The sequence below is a fragment of the Saccopteryx bilineata genome, chromosome 10 (assembly GCF_036850765.1).
Source record: "Saccopteryx bilineata isolate mSacBil1 chromosome 10, mSacBil1_pri_phased_curated, whole genome shotgun sequence".
Lineage (NCBI taxonomy): Eukaryota > Metazoa > Chordata > Mammalia > Chiroptera > Emballonuridae > Saccopteryx > Saccopteryx bilineata.
Window position 1 is genome coordinate 57,412,739 of NC_089499.1, and position 18,133 is coordinate 57,430,871.

Here is an 18,133-nt window from a genome sequence, read left to right on the forward strand (position 1 = left end):
TAGAGAGAACCCTGATTACAAGTGCCATTTTAACAACCGGTTTGCTGAACTCAACAAAAAATTTAGGTATTGGTTCTGCTGCACTGGTGTGAACTGGCTGAATCCCACCACTGGTTCTTACTGTCCCAGCATCTTTTTAACAAAGTAGTACTTCAGAGAAAGTTCCCTGCCCACCCCACCCTCCTCCCCTAGTTGTTTCCTTCATAAGTGTATTTATAATTTGTATCTGCATTTGTTTGTGCTCTGCCACCGTTTAACCCTACAGACAGACATCAGTCCCCCTGAGGGCAGAGATGTGCCTGTCTTATTCACTATGAGGCTGGCCCTTTCCCTGACAGGCAGTGGGCAGACCAGAGGGTGGCTATTTGGTCAGCTGGCAGCATCCCAGATCAGGGGTTGCATGAGTCAGCCTGGCCACTTCTCATCTCACTCTCCACTTCCTACTATTTCTATGAGGGTCCTCACCAACCGAGTGGTCAGTGTTTGACCATCCCATATGAATCTCCTGAAGCCTTGCCTGCTGCTTCCAAGCAGGCCTGCTCTCTGCAGGTGGGAGTCGACTCAGGGCCTTGTTCTGAATGAGACTATTAGGGCCAGGCCTGGACCCTCGGGACTGGTAGAGCCCTCACCCAGGGCAAGGGGCTATTTTCAAACCAAGAAGATCTTAGGTTTTGCAGACTTTTGAGCCCTGCTGTCATCAATCAGTGCCCCATCTTGCCAATGAGTTGAGTGTTCCAGCTCCCTTCAATCACCCTAAGTGAGGCAATGCACATAGTAACTCCCCATAGCTAATTATCCACGTGATCACCACCAAAGAGTTGCTGCTCGCCCAATGCTACTTTCCAGTGAGGCCTGGTCTATTAGCTGCCCTGGTGGCACAGGCCACTATCACAGGTCTCCCAAACACCTGCCCTGCTCCACCTCCATGTCTTGGCTCCTGCAATTCTCCGCACTGGGCATCCTGTCTCTTTTATGCCATGTTGTAAAGAAAAAGGACAGTAGGCATAGAGGCAGACAGCTCAGGGTCAAATCTAGATTTAATCATTGTTCATTTTTTTTGAAAGAGAACAGATAGAGACAGACAGAGACAGACAGGAAGGGAGAGAGCTGAGAAGCATTAACTCATAGTTGCAGCACCTTAGTTGTTCATTGATTGCTTCTCATATGTGCCTCGATGGGGGCGGCACCAGTTGAGCCAGTGACCCCTTGCTCAAGCCAGTGGCCAGTGACTGTGGGCTCAAGCCAGCGACCTTGGGCTTTAAGCCAGTGAGCATGGGGTCATGTCTATGGTCCTACACTTAAGTTGGTGACCCCACACTCAAGCTGGATGAGACTGCCCTCAAGCTGGTGGCCTCAGGGTTTTAAACCTGGGTCATCCCAGGTCGATGCTCTTTCTAGTGTGCCACCACCTGGTCAGGCAGTCGTTGCTCCTTTATGACACCTTTATAGGACCATTTCCTCTCTGAGCCTCAGTTTCCTCATCTCTGTGAAATGGAGGTGAAGCCGTCTATCTTGAAAGGTCCTGAAAATCCAAGCACATAATGTTTATAAACACTCTTTGCAAACTGTAAAGCACAACAGAGTTATGAGAAATAATCAGCCTAGTCCCAAAGCCACCTACTCCAGAAGACCTCCCAAGATCTTTCCTCTGCCTTCTCAACCTACCTGAGGCACTTAGCTTGTTTTTCCCCAGTCACCTACCTTGGGAAAGGCACAGCTACCTCCAGCCCTACCCCATTTCTAGAGTACCACAAACTCAGAGCCATGAGCCATTTATTCCCAGGGAACTCGCTCTGCCTCCACAGCACTCTTTTCCCAATTCATGGAAGAAAAAAATAAATTAACAGGCTGAATGTTCTCAACTTTGTATTATTGGGCCATGCACTTTTCTTAAAATGTATTGCACCTTCGGCTTTTTTCTGCTAACAAGATTCTCACAGACACTAACAGGGGAACAAGAACACAGAACTGAGCAATGCAGGGGAAACAGCCGGGAACTTCCTTTGGGGATGATTAAATATTCTAAGAAATAGATATGGTGATGGTTTCACAACTTCATGACATTCTAAATTCCACAGAATAGTATACTTTAACACGGTGAATTTTAGGTTATATGAATAGAATCTCATTTTAAAAATTGTATGAGGGAAGTCTACAGTGACTGATGCGAGACCAGAAACTGGTAGCCCTTGGTTAAATGTGACTAATACGGTGCTTTGCTTGATCAGTACAATGAGGTTTTTCACAATAATCTTTTGTTTAAGGAATAATTTGCATATAATAAAATACACCCATTTTATAAGTATATAGTTCTCTGAATGCTGATGGGGGTGACCACCATCACAATCAAGATATGAAGCATTTCATCGTTTCAGAAAGTTCCTCCTATCCCTTTCCAGTGACTTCCTCAGGCTACCACTGATCTGACTTGTATCTCCACAGATTAATTTAGTCTGGTTTTTGAAAATGCATCATAAACTGACACTCTTGTGTCAGTTTTAGAAATTCATCTACATTGTTACATATATCTGAAGATTATTCCTTTTTTTATGCAGTGTTCAGTTGTTTCTTTATTTCATGTTAAATAATATTATTTTGATCATATTGAATGCCCAAGGAATGAAGATTCAGCATTTACTGGTCTTCAAAATATTGTACCCACATCAGTGAGGTTTTGAGCATATGCCCTCCAGTATGTTTATTTATGTCTAAATCATATTATTTTATACATATATATACTATTCTAGTAAAAAATTGCATGTATTATAAAACATACACAAAATATAGAAATTTTAATAGAAAGAAGATAAGATTGACTATTTTAAAATAAATTTTATTTCACTTATTAAGAAGTATGATCAGGCCCTGGCCAGTTGGCTCAGTGATAAAGCATCGGCCCAGCGTGTGGATATTTCAGGTTCAATCCCCAGTCAAGACACACAGGAGAAGAGACCATCTGCTTCTCCACCCCTCCTCCTCTGATTTCTCTCTCTCTCTCTCTCTCTCTCTCTCTCTACCCCTCCTGCAATCATGGCTCAGTTGGTTCGAGCACATCAGCCTGGGCACTAAGGATAGCTCTGTGGAGCCTACTCCTCAAACGTTAAAAATAGCTCAGTTGTGGCCCTGGCTGGGTAGCTCAGCAGTAGAGCATCAGCCCAGTGTGTGGTAGTCCCAGGTTCAATTCCCAGCCAGGGCACACAGGAGAAGCACCTATCTGCTTCTCCACCCTTCCCCCTCTCTCTCTTCTCCTCTCCCCTACCACAGCCAAGACTCCATGGGAACAAAGTTGGCTCAGGTGCTGAGGATGGCTCCATGGCCTCTGCCTCAGGCTCTATGTCTCCGATTGCAGAGCATCGCCCCCTTGTGGGCATGCCAGATGGATCCCGGTGGTGTGCGTGTGGGAGTCTGTCTGTCTGCTTCCCATCCCCACCCCCCCTTCTCACTTCAGAAAAATACACACACACAAAAAAGCTCGGTAGCAAGAATGGTCCCAGATGGGCAGAGCATCAGCCCCAGATGGGTGTTGCAGCATGGATCCCAGTTAGAGCTCATGTGAAAGTCTATCTTTCTATATCCCCTCCTCTCACTTGGAAAAGAAGAAGAAAAGTCTGATCATTTTGCCCCAAAATATTACATAAATGATTACTGCCAAATGATATTAAAGTAAATTACAATTTTTTTAAGCAAGAGAGACAGAGAGAGGGACAGATAGGGACAGATGGACAAAAAAGAAGAGAGATGAGAAGCATCAATTCTTCATTGTGGTACCTTAGTTGTTCATTGATTGCTTTCTCATATGTGCCTTGATGGGGGGGGGGTGTCCAGCCAAGCCAGTGACCACACTCTCAAGCCACTGACCCATTCTCAAGCTGGATGAGCCCGTGCTGAAGCCAGTGACCTCAGGGTTTCAAACTGGGGTACTCTGTGTCCCAGGTGGATGTTCTATCTACTGCACCACTGCCTGGTCAGGCAGTAAATTACAATGTTAGATAATAATATCATTGACTGGCTTGTGGTGGCCCAGTGGATAGAGTTGACCTGGAATGCTGGGGTTTCTGGTTCAAAACCTTGGGCTTGCCTGGGTCTGCTGTAGCCACCAGTCAAGGCATATATGAGAAAGCAATCAATGAACAACTAAAGCAGCAGTCTCAACCTGTGGGTCGCGACCCCAGCCGGGTCACCTAAAGCCATCGGAAAATACATAATGAATATCAGGTATTTACATTCTGAATCATAACTGTAGCAAAATTACAGTTATGAAGTAGCCACCAAAATTATTTTTTGGTTTGGGGTCACCGCAACATGAGGAACTGTATTGCGGGGTCACGGCATTAGAAAGGTTGAGAACCACTGAACTAAAGTGAAGCAACTATGAATTGATATTTCTCACCCCCCTGCTCTTTAAAATCAATAAACAAAATCTTTTAAAAATAATATTATTAAAGATATATGATTGAAAATGCTTTTTTTTACATTAATGAACTATAATTGAAAACAAATTACATCTGTTTAAACTATACAAATTGATCACTTTTGACATATAAATATATCCCTGAAACCATCAATGTGAAACAAATATTTTCATAGCCCCCAAAAGTTTCTTTATGTCTCTTTGCAATCCTTCCCTCCTTTTGCCACCGTCCCCAGGAAGCCACTGATCTGCTTTTTGTCACTACAAGTTAGTTTGCATTTTCTATAATTTTATGTAAATATATAGTAGGTTCTCTTTTTTGCCTGTCTTTTCTCATATAGCGTAATGATAATGAGATCTCTCCATGTTGTTACATGTAGTAGTAGCTCGCTTCTTTTTCTTGCTAAATAGTATTTCATTGTACGATGTATCACAGTTTGTTTTTATTTTTGTTTTGAGAGAGGAGAGAGGTTGTTTTCACTTTAGTTGTACATTGATTGCTTCTTGTATGTGCCTTGATCAGAGATCAGACCTGGGGCTCAAGCTGAGCCAGCAACTTCTTGCTCAAGCCAGTGATCTTCAGGCTCAAGCCAGTGGCTTTGGATTTTTCACACCAGTGATCTTTGAATCAAGCTAGTGACCTCTGTGATCCTGTTGATGAACCCTTGCTCAAGCCAGCAACACCATGCTCAGGGTGACAAGCCCATGTTCTAACCAGTGACCTCAGAGCATTCTGGATGGATGTTCTATCCACTGCACCACCAGCAGTCAGACTGCATCACTGTCGCTCATCCATTCCCTTGTTGATGGGCATTTGGGTTGTTGTTCCCACTTTGGGGCTACCATGAATAATGCTACAATGAGCATTCATATGCAAGTCTTTCTGTGGACATGTGTTTTCATTCCTCTTAGTTAATAGCAAACATAATATATGTTAAATAGTAAACATAACATATTAATAATATATATACTTATTAACTAATAGAACAGGACATATGGAAATTAATATAGAATAAAATGGGTCTGACCAGGTAGTGGTGCAGTGGATAGAGCATCAGACTGGGATGCAGAAGACTCAGGTTTGAAACCCCAAGGTCACCGGCTTGAATGCAGACTCATTCAGCTTGAGCATGGGCTCACCAACTTGAGTGTGAGGTCGCTGGCTTGAGCATGGGATCATAGACGTGACCTCATGGTTGCTGGCTTGAGCCCAAAGGTCGCTGCCTTGAAGCCCAAGGTTGCTTGATTGAGCCCAAGGTCGCTGGTTTGAGCAAGAGGTCACTCACTCTGCTGTAGCACCCCCCCCAGTCAAGGCACATATGAGAAAGCAGTGAACAACTAAGGTGCTACAACAAAGAATTAATGCTTCTCATCTCTCTCCCTTCCTGTCTGTCCCTCTCTCTGACTCTGTCTCTGTAAAAAAAAAAGAATAAAATGGAACATGAAATATGTAAAACATAAATAAAATATAAAATATGCATAAAATATAAAATTTCTATGGAAATACACATAATAAAGTATAATTAATATAATATAAAATAATGTATAATTAATATAACATATTAAATGTGCATAAATACATGTAATAAGTGCCCCATCAACAGTCACAAACATTAAAAACTATATATACATGCCCTGGCCAGTTGGCTCAGTGATAGAGCATCAGCCTGGCGTGCAGGAGTCCCAGGTTCGATTCCCGACCAGGGCACACAGGAAAAGCGCTCATCTGCTTCTCCACCCCTCCCCCTCTCGTTCCTCTCTGTCTCTCCTTTCCCCTCCTGCAGCCAAGGCTCCATTGGAGCAAAAGTTGGCCCCGGGCACAGAGGATGGCTCCATGGCCTCTGCCTCAGGGGCTAGAATGTCTCTGCTCACAACAGGGCAATGCCCCGGACGGGCAGAGCATAGCCCCATGGTGGGCATGCCAGGTGGATCCCGGACAGGCACATGCGGAGTCTGTCTGACTGCCTCCCCATTTCCAACTTCAGAAAAATACAAAAAAAAACCCACAAAAAACTATATATACATAAATATATATACTCACACAATTACGTATATATGTACATGTATACACATGAACACATACACACTTTTATTTAATGTGTATGCCTTCAATGAGACATTTAGTCCCCATTCCTTGTTGGCCTTTATTTTTTTTATAAATAAATTTTTATTTTAATGGGGTGACATCAATAAATCAGGGTACATATATTCAAAGAAAACATTTCCAGGTTATCTTGTCATTTAGTTCTGTTGCATACCCATCACCCAAAGAGAGATCATCCTCCATCACCCTCTATCCAGTTTTCTTTGTACCCCTTCCCTTCCCCCTCCCCCTCTACTTCCTTCCCTCCCCCCAACCCCCGTAACCACCACACTCCTGTCCATGTCTCTTAGTCTCGATTTTATGTCCCACCAATGTATGGAATCCTGCAGTTCTTGTTTTTTTTTCTGATTTGCTTATTTCACTCCGCATAATGTTATCAAGATTCCACCATTCTGCTGTAAGTGATCCGATGTCATTATTTCTTCAAGCTGAATAGTATACCATGGTGTATATGTGCCCCATCTTCTATATCCAGTCTTCTATTTTTTTTTACAGTGATTAAAAGCCTTTAAGCAAACTCTTGGCCAATACAGCAAGAATCCATAAAAGAGTAGTGTCCTTAACATGTTCCCCAAGTCCAAGTTGGCTCCATCACCATGCCAAATCCCTGAAAAATGCAACCCAACCACAGTTCAGTCTGTTATCCCTGTTGGCCTTTATCCACCTGCTCTGGACACCACATTGAAAAGAAGCAGTTGGCTAATGGGACTGCAAATTAGTAGAACCATTATGGAAGAAAGTATGGTGGTTTCTAAAAAAAATTAAGAATAGAACTACTACAATATATGACCCAGCAATTCTTCTATTGCGTATCTACTCAAAAAATTCAAAAATATTGGTATGTAAAGACACATGCAGCCCCATGTTCATTACAGCACTATTCACAGTGGCCAAGACATGGAAACAACCAAAGTGTCCCTTAGTAGAGGATTGGATAAAGAAGATGTGATACATATATACAATGGAATACTACTCAGTCATAAGAAATGATGACATAGTGACATTTACCACAACATGGATGGAAATTGAGAACATTGTACTAAGTGAAATAAGTAAATCAGAGAAAGCTAAGAACTGTATGATTTTACATATAGGTGGGATATAAAACAGACTCATGGACATAGACAAAAGTGCAGTGGTTACCAGGGAGTAGGAGGTGTGGGGGAGGGGTGGAGGGAAGGGTGTAAAGAGGGACAAATATAAGGTGATGGAAAATGATTTAACTGGCCCTGGCCAGCTGGCTTAGTGGTAGAGTGTCAGCCCAGCATGTGGAAGTCCTGGGTTGGATTCCTGGCCAGGGCACACAGGAGAAGTGCCCATCTGCTTCTCCACCCCTCCCCCTCTCCTTCCTTTCTATCTCTCTCTTACCCTCCCACAGCCAAGGCTCCTTTGGAGCAAAGTTGGCCTGGGCGTTGAGGATGGCTCCATGGCCTCCGCCTCAGGTGCTAGAATGATTCTGGTTGCAATGGAGCAACGCCCCACATGGGCAGATCATTGCCCTAGTGAGCTTGCTGGGTGGATCCCAGTTGAGCACATGCAGGAGTCTGTCTCTTTGCCTCTCCACTTCTCACTTCAGAAAATAAAATGATTTGACTTTGGGTGATAGGTATACAACCTAATCAACAGTTCAAATGCTATAGAAATGTTTACCTGAAACCTATGTACTTTTATTGATCAATGTCACCATGTTAAAGTTAATTTTATAAATAAAATTTAAAAATTAAAAAAATAAAATAAAATGTTAAGAGAGGAAAAAAAAGAAGCTGTTGGCCCTGGCTGATGGATCAGTAGATAGACTGTCAGCCCAGTGTGTGGACATCTTGGGTTTGACTCTCAATCAGGGCACACATCAGAAGTGACCATCTGTTTCTCTTCCCTCTCCCCCTTCTCTCCCTCTTCACCTCCTGCAGCCAGTGGCTCGATTGGCTCAAGCTTGGCCCTGGGTGCTAAGGATAGCCTGGCTGGTCTCAGTGCATCAGCCTCAGGAGCTAAAAATAGCTCGGTACTCAAGCATCAACCCTAGATGGGTTGCCAGGTGGATCTTGGTTGGGGCATATGCGGTAGTCTGTCTCTCTATCTCCACTCCTCTCACCTAAAGAAAGAAATGAAAAGAAGCAATCACTGAGGCTTTATCTCAGAGAGGGGAAGTCCAAGGCCTGGGGGCGGTCTTGGAATCTCTGAGGTTGGGGTTTTAAGTTGGGTTGGAGCTGAGATTGGTTAGGACAGAGGGATTAGCATCTAGAACCAAGACAAGGAGTATCACTATGCTGGCCAAGGCTCCTGTCTCTAGCAGCTTGTGCCTCAGGAGTCCGGAAGAGTAGGGAGCAGGGCCAGCGCAGTCATAGAACATTCTTCAAGCCCATCATGGCTTTTCTGGAGAGTCAAGGGTAAGAGGTTCATGAAGAGGGTTGGCCATCAGGTCCTTAGAAGGGAGTTGGAAGGGCAAGCCCAAAGGAGATATAATCATGGACCCTCCCAGTTTCAAGCCACCTGCTGGGTTGGGTAAATGCATCCTTCATCCCTCTGATGCTCAGAGTCCTCTTTTCACACCCTGACCACTTGCTCTGATGGGAGACCACAGTCCCTGCCTATCCTATGCCCCCATCCCACCCTGACTCTTCCCAGGCTGACATTTTTTCTTTTTTATTAAAGAGTAGGTTGCATACAATAACTATTAGGATATTGGTGTGAAGCTATAAAACATTGACAAGGACATTTAATATGCTTGCTTGATGCCTGTTGTAGCAATAGGCCAGCTTAATCTCCCTGATAAAAAAGAGCCTCAGAGATACCTAGCTGGACTTACCAGCCAAATGCATAACACTAACTATGTAGACCACCAACATTACCCCTGATGTCAGCACTGGGTGGATTGGGGAGAAAAGAGATTTCTGCTTGTGCAGACAAAATCAGAGGAATGGCTGTTCCTGGTGGCTCTCCTGTTGGGGCCTGTGGGCTGGGTGTATTTTTACAATCCTGTGAGAAGAAACCAAGAGCTCTGTGCATGAGGCTGCACAAGGTTGGAAGCTCCAGGATGAACTGCAGACCAAGCGCCAATGATTGCATGAACTGGAGCGAGTTCTGGAGAAGGAGGCTGACCGGCTTCGAGAGCTACAGTGTTAGATGCAGGCTGAGCGCCAGTGGCACCTGGAACAGGAGTGGTTTCTAGAGAAGGAGTTATAGATTCATGAGCTCCAGTTTGCCCTGGAAGCAGAATGTTGGCACCGGCAGTTGTTGGAGAAACAGCTGCGGCTTCAAGAGCTCAAGTTTTTACTTCAGGCTAAGAACTGGCAGCCCCAGGAGCTGAAACAGTCGCTGAAGGAGCATCCATGCTCACAGAGTGGCTGAGTAGACAGGAGCAGGTGTTTCCAATTCCTCCTCTTCTGAGCTGAAACTGCCATCTGCAGGCTCAGAGCCCGGCCAGTGGTCACCCAAAAGGTAAAAACCCAGCATCCAAGAGCACCCCAGGGGCAGACACAGTCTCCTCTACAGGCAATGGGGCACTCTGTGGTCCAGCCCTACATCCAGGTAGAACTGATGGAGTTGGGAGTGCAATTCAGGCAGAAACCCATGGAGCTGCTGACAGCCTGGTTACTGAGGTTGTGGGACATAGGGGTGGCTGGCATCATGCTCTCCAGAACAGAGATGGAGAACTGGCTGCCATTACCACACACTCTCTTTGAGGCAGCATCTTCAGAACTGCCATGACAACCCAGGAAACCATACCCTATTAGAATGGGTGATAGCTGCCATTCAGATGGTCTGGCAGAATGCTGGGGACTTGCCAGGGGCAGTGAGTCGGTGGCTGTGCTATAGTGAGCTGCCCTGGGTCCTTTGGGAAGTAAATATGAAGAATGTTGCTTTCAACCCGGGGTCCTGTGGACCAGATGAGGAAGTGATGGCCGGGAAGTGGGATCTTATCCTGTGCAGTGCCCCATCAGCCCTTTTTGGGTCACGAGTGGCTATTCTGGGCCCCCATGCGGACAGCCTATCAACATGGTTACACAGATGGTAGCAGACTTGGGGAGCTGGAGGTAGCACGAATCACAAAGCTGTGAGGGCTGCTGCCCGTGCTGCCCCCCTGACTAACAAGGGAAACGGGCCTGTGAAAGTTACCCAAACACAGGGGAAGATTTAATTGCAGCGGGGCAGATAGAGAGAAATTAGATGGCAAGCCTAATAAAGTTCTTCTGGAGCTTTGGCAGCAGCTTAAACCAAGACAGAGGTTCCAGTCACTGAGGAGAATGGCCCCAGCAGCTAGCAGCAAAACGGTTGGTGTGTGGATGGCACGGTTGCAAGACTATATGATGGAGACTGCTGAAGGAGAGGAGGACCCCCAAGACCCGCTGTTCTAGTTTGAGTAGGAGGAAGACCGAGGGATCTGTCTAACAGAGACAGGCGGGGACTGGAGGCCCCATGTGGAACTGGCTATCCACTGGTCCGTTTCCAGTGTACAATGGGTATTGGCCTTGGTGGATACAGATGCAGAATGTTCCCTCCTCTGTGGGAACCCAGAGCCGTTTGCTGGGACCCCAGTGGCCACTGACGGTTATGGGGGTTAAACTGTTCAAGTGAAGCCAATACCTATTCCATTGGGGTTAGGAAGACTGCCTCCCAAACCATGTAAGGTATATATATCCCCTATTCTGAATATATTTTTGGGGTAGATGTCTTACAAGGACTGTGGTTGGAAACTATAGCCGGGGAGTTCCGTCTGCAAGTCCAGGTTGTGAAGCCAGTGTTGTGAGGACACGCAACACATTCTCCCTTGCAATTACCTGTTCCACGGTGTGTGACTAGCACAAAGCAGTACCACCTACCAGGTGATTATGAAGAAGTCACAGGTACAATCCCTGAACTAGAAAGGTGGGGATCATCCAGCCAGCACACAGCCCTTACAACTCCCCGGTGTGGCCTGTGCGCAAACCAGACAGAACTTGGAGAATGACAGTAGATTACAGAGAACTTAATAAAGTTGTTCCCCCTTTGCACGCTGCTGTTCCCTCGATAGCTAACATGATGGACTGGTTAAGGCATGAGATGGGGACATAACACTTTGTAGCACATTTGGCTAACGCCTTTTTCCTCTATTGATATAGCTGCAGAGAGTCAAGACCAATTTGCCTTCACTTGGAAAGGGCGGCAATGGACATTTACAGTATTACCCCAGGGCTATTTGCATAGCCCCACCTTGTCCATGGGCTGGTGGGTGCTGACCCGGCTAAATGGAAACAGCCAGAGGCAGTTCATATGTATCATTATATTGATGACATTATGCTAACTAGTGACTCTTTTCCAGAATTGGAGCAGTCCTTACCCTGCTATCCCCTATGAAAATGTGTGGCTTGGCAGTCAACATGGGCAAATTACAAGGACCTGGGTTATCTGTTAAGTCCTTGGGGGTAGTCTGGTTGGGTAAGAAAAAGGTTATCGCCCTGGCCGGTTGTCTCAGTGGTAGAGCGTCGGCCTAGCGTGCAGGAGTCCCAGGTTCGATTCCCGGCCAGGGCACACAGGAGAAGTGCCCATCTGCTTCTCCACCCCTCCCCCTCTCCTTCCTCTCTGTTTCTCTCTTCCCCTCCCGCAGCCGAGGCTCCATTGGAGCAAAGTTGGCCCGGGTGCTGGGGATGGCTCAATGGCCTCTGCCTCAGTCTCTAGAATGGCTCTGGTCACAACACAGCGATGCCCCAGATGGGCAGAGCATCGCCCCCTCTGGTTGCAATAGAGCAACGCCCCGGGTGGGCAGAGCATCACCCCCTGGTGGGCATGCCGGGTGGATCCCGGTCGGGCGCATGCAGGAGTCTGTCTGACTGCCTAAACGTTTCCAACTTCAGAAAAATACAAAAAAAAAAAAAAAAAAAAAAGGGTTATCCGTGACACAGTTACAGATAAGATCCAAGCATACCCTGTACTGGCTTCGATAAAGAGTTACAGGAATTCCTAGGTCTGTTGGAGTATTGGGGAGCATTCATACCCTATTTGACTCAGTTACTGCACCCCTTAGATCATCTTATTTGGAAGGAGGTTCGCTAGGATTGGACTGAGCAAGCACAAGGTGCATTTGCAGCAGCTAAGAGAGCAGTCAAGGTGGCACAGGCCTTGAATGTGTTTGATCCTGCCAGGCTCTGTGAGCTTGATGTCCATGTAATCTGTGAAGTGTTTGAATGAGGCTTGTGGCAATGGACAGAGCGCCTACGACACCCTATTTGGTTTTGGTCCCAAGTGTGGAAGCCGCTGAAGTCCATTGCTCATTAGTGTGTATGCTGCCCTCTTAGACACTGAGAGTATTACAACCACAACACCAGTTAAGGTCAAGACAGCATACCCTGTTGCAGGATGGGTGAGCGACGGGGCAACCAAACCTCGTAGTGCTATGGCCCAAACCTCCATCCTGGCCAAGTAGAGTGCATACTTGCAACAATGCTGTGCTGTTAGCACCAGCCAATTGAGTGCAGAACTGCAGAAAGTCTTGGGTCCAGTCACTTAAGCGACCTTAGAGTCAGGTGCAGCTGGGGCTTAGGGGCAGAACCTGAAGTCATTCCCTACCAGGAGGGGTGAATGTCCATCCGTGAGGATGCCTGGTATCCTGATGGTTCTAGCAGGGGCCAACCTGCCAAGTGGACAGCCATAGCCTTCCATCCGGCCACTGAGACTATTTGGATGGACACAGGCACAAGCCAAAGCAGCCAATGGGTGGAATTAAGGGCTGTATGGCTAGTTGCCCATAATGAACCTTTACCTCTGGTAATCTGTACTGACAGCTGGGCTGTCTATCATGGACTGACCCTTTGGATTGCTACTTGGCACACTAACCAGTGGATGGTAATTCACCGTCCACTATGGAATCAGGCCATGTGGCAGGATTTATGGGAAATAGGACACCAGAAGCAGGTGACAGTATATCATGTCACAGGTCATGCCCCTCTAACCCATCCTGGGAATGATGAGACAGACACCTTGGCAAAGGTGCGATGGTTGGAGACTGCCTCCAGGTGACATGGCACAGTGGCTCCACTGGTGTCTGCTCCACGCAGGACAGAAAACTATGTGGGCATGGAACTTGCCTGTGTCCTATGCAGAGGTACTTGCAGCCTGAGAGCAATGTGCAGTGTGTTCCAAGGAGCACCTGCGTAGACAACCGGTGTCACCTGGACAGATCCAGAGTGGTCGTGTTCCACTGACATGGTGGCAGATAGACATCATCGGACCCTTGCCAAAGTCAGATAGATACCAGTATGCAGTCACCTGTATAGATACCGCCACCGGTCTGCTTGCTTTTTACCCTGCCTGTAATATAGGCTCTGGACCACCTGAGTGCTATGTACAGGAGGCCGCTGGTCCTTGAAAGTGACAACAGTACCCATTTCACATGTTCTATGGTGAGGCAATGGGCTCAAGACCATGTCCACTACCACCCACAGGCTGCTGGTGTCATTGAGTGGTATAACAGACTCTTAAAGCAGGGACTGCGGCAGGAGGGGGACATTAGCTCCCTTACTGGATGGACACGCCACTGGATAGTATTCCAGACTTTGAATGAGAAAGGCCTAGCTCCGGTGGAGACCCCCCTGCATCGGGCAGTTGCTCCCAGCCAGTTGCAGATATGCACTAAGGACACTTTGCTCAAGCCAGGCTTTGGACGGCAGGACAACGTCCTCCTGCCTGCCCCAACAGCCCTCCTTAAAGCCAGCAGCTTCGATGGACATGGCCCTGGACTGTACAGGCCCCCATCTACGATGGGGGGCCTTGTTGGCACCATGGGGTAGGGGATAGAGGTGGACCTCCAGTTAACTCCCCAGGCAACCAGCACCTGGCCACCTAAGATAGAAGTGTGTTATCCCTTGAGTGCTCAGGGGGACAGCATTATGAAGGACACCTCTGTAATTTCCGTATGGCCACACAGAACCAGCAGATGCTGGAGTGCAGGCCAATAAGGTTTGGTATGCCTGCCCGGGGCAGCCTCTTGTACCAGCAACTGTGCCGTCTGCAGACAACTCTGGCCTGGATTCTGCCAGAAGGGAAAGATCTGCCTCTCTTGCTGCCACTGACCATCTATCATTTTGCCCATAGCTGTGTTTTGAAATTCTGTTGCTGTAGTTTGTACTGTTTCTGGTTTTTTGTGTGTTTTTTTAATATAAATAAATTTTTATTTTAATGGGGTGACATCAACAAATCAGGGTACACATATTCAAAGAAAACATCTCCAGGTTATCTTGTCATTTAGTTCTGTTGCATACCCATCCCCCAAAGAGAGATCGCCCTCCGTCACCCTCTATCCAGTTTTCTCTGTACCCCTCCCTCTCCCCTTCCTCCTCTCCCTCCTTCCCTCCCCCCACCCCCCGTAACCACCACACTCCTGTCCATGTGTCTTAGTCTCGCTTCCATGTCCCACCAATGTATGGAAACCTGCAGTTCTTGTCTTTTTCTGATTCGCCTATTTCACTCCACATAATGTTATCAAGATTCCACCATTCTGCTGTAAGTGATCCGATGTCATCATTTCTTCTAGTTGAATAGTATACCATGGTGCATATGTGCCGCATCTTCTTTATCCAGTCCCCTATTTTTTTTACAGTGATTTAAAGCCTTTAAGCAAACTTTTGGCCAATACAGCAAGAATCCATAAAAGAGTAGTGTTCTTAACATGTTCCCCAAGTCCAAGTTGGCCCCATCACCATGCCAAATCCCTGAAAAATGCAACCCAACCACAGTTCAGTCTATTAGGAGCTGTCACAGGGAGCAGGAGTCCAGGAAAAGTCCACACAGGAAAAGTCCGCCTGGCACTGGAATTGCTGTCACCATTCTATACTTTGCAGCTCATGTCCAAGTCCCAATGACCGCTGCTTCTAGCTGGTAATGATTCAGGTAGACTGGAAAAGCCATTTGCAGCATGCGTGGATATGGAGCTTCTGTTCTCGTCTGCCTGGAGAGTTGAGACCAGGTTGCTTTTCCCTGGAGCTCTGCGACTGTGGCATGGTAAAGAGAACCTTGGGATACACTAAGCTGGGTGGCAGAGGTAAATTCATAATACAAGTTGGCAAAAGGGGGAAAGAAAGCTCTAAATTAGGAGTAGGTCCCAGCCTGAAATATGAGTGGGACATTGAGGTAGGAGGGATAAAGGAAACACTATATATTAAGCAAAGCAGCAGAAAATAGGACTATCAACACCCACAACAGAGATCTTTGAGGGAAGAATAAAAAACCTGACTATTCAGGCAAAACATAGTTAAGTGGCCCTTGTGCAAATGAGATCAGTTTACCTGCTTCTTGGAAGAAATACCCTAGGCTCGTCCACAGTGTCATAGATGGGGCCGACGGCCCTGGGCACCTTCAGCCTTCAGTGGCAAACCCCAGCTTTCTGGGCAAGGTTAGGTCATAGGTGGCTGGAGCAGGGCTGGAAGAGACTGAACCCTCCCTTATAGGAGCGAGGGGGAAGCCTACCTTCCAGTGTCCCTGTTTCCTCACAGCAGAGGCATGTAAGCTGGCAGGCTTTATTTAGCTCAATGACCTTCCTTTCCACTATTGAAGCAGGACCCAGATGGCATCCTATGAGACCCCTTTGGGGCGTTGGAGCCTTTAAGGGTGTATCCTAAAAGCTGGTAGTTCCCCTGATCTCTATTGGGCTTTTTCTGCCTCTAGGTATCTTAAAAGCCATGCTCAGAAGATCTCGCTGAAGGGTTTGAGGATCCCCATCCACCTATATAAGTCTTTTCCATATATCTGGAGCTATTTGGAAAAAGACAAAACAGTGTTATTAGCTGGATCTAATAAAGAAGGTAGTAGTTTGCAGGCGAAAAAGATTTGGTGTCTCCTGTTCATCAGCCTTCAAAAGAAATGTAAAAATTTTTTTTTAAGTAAAAAGCATGATATGGTAGACCTGTAGGAGTCATTGGCCTGGTGTGCAGGATTCCCGGGTTTGATTCCTGGCCAGAGCACTCAGGAGAAGCGCCTATCTACCTCTCCACCCCTCCCCCTCTCCCTCCTCTCTGCCTGTCACCTCCCCTCCCGCAGCCAAGGCTCCACCGGAGCAAAGCCACCCCAGGCACTAAGGATGGCCCCATGGCCTCTGCCCCAGTCGCCAGAATGGCTCTGGTTGTAATAGAGCAACACCCCAGATGGGCAGAGCATTCCCCCCTGGTAGGCATGCCAGGTGGATCCGGTCAGGCGCATGCGGGAGTCTGTCTGACTGCCTCCCCATTTCCATCCTCAGAAAAATACAATAAATAAATAAATAAAAGAAAAAATACAACAACAAAAAAAAAAAAAAAGAAAAGAGGAAAGAAAAAAAAGGGCATTCCCTTGTGTTAAAGCTCCAGGGAGCATGGAGTGAGCTTGAGTATGTCCTATGAAACATGGAGATCTATGTTGACATATAAGTCTTTGAAGAAGGAGGAATTGCTGAAATAGTTCATCAGCATTTGTCCCTAAGACAGCAGTCTTTATAGTGGAAACACCATAAGTAAATATTTGCTGTCTGTCTATAGATTAAGGGGGGAATATGGCAAATGCTGAAAAGCCATGCTCTTTGTGCCCCTCCCCTCCTCCAACCCCTCCCACTCCTCCCCCCACCCTGTACCCCCAAAACTGTTGTCCATGTCTCTGAGTCTCATCTTTATGTCCCACCTATGTATGGAATCATATAGTTCTTAGTTTTTTCTGATTTACTTCTTTCGCTCAGTATAATGTTATCAAGGCCCATCCATGTTGTTGTAAAAGATCCTATGTCATCATTTCTTATGGCTGAGTAGTATTCCATAGTATATATATACCAAAGCTTTTTAATCCACTCATCCTCTGATGGACACTTGGGCTGTTTCCAGATCTTTGCTATTGTGAACAATGCTGCCATAAACATGGGGGTGCATTTCTTCTTTTCAAATGGTGCTATGGTGTTCTTGGGGGTATATTCCTAACAGTGGTATAGCTGGTTCAAAAGGCAGTTCGATTTTTAATTTCTTGAGGAGTCTCCATACTGTTTTCCACAGTGGCTGCACCAGTCTGCATTCCCACCAGCAGTGCAGGAGGGTTCCCTTTTCTCCACATCCTCGCCAGCACTTATTCTGTGTTGTTTTATTGATGAGCGCCATTCTGACTGGTGTGAGGTGATATCTCATTGTGGTTTTAATTTGCATTTCTCTAATCATTAGTGATGTTGAACATTTTTTCATATGCCTATTGGCCATCTGTGTGTCCTCTTTGGAGAAGTGTCTATTCATTTCTTTTGCCCATTTTTGGATTGGATTGTTTGTCTTCCTGGTATTAAGTTTTACAAGTTCTTTATAAATTTTGGTTATTAACCCCTTATCAGATGCAATGTCAAATATATTTTCCCATTGTGTAGTTTGTCTTTTTATTCTGTTCTTATTGTCTTACCTAAACAGATCAATTACAACAAATGAGATTCAAACAGCTATCAAAAAACTCCCAAAAAAGAAAAGTCCTGGGCCTGATGGCTTCACAAGTGAATTGTACCAAATATTCAAAGAAGAACTAACTCCTATCCTTCTCAAGCTATTTCAAAAAATTCAAGAGGAAGGAAGACTTCCAAACTCCTTTTATGAGGCAAGCATAATTCTGATTCCAAAACCAGGCAAAGACAACACAAAGAAAGAAAATTATAG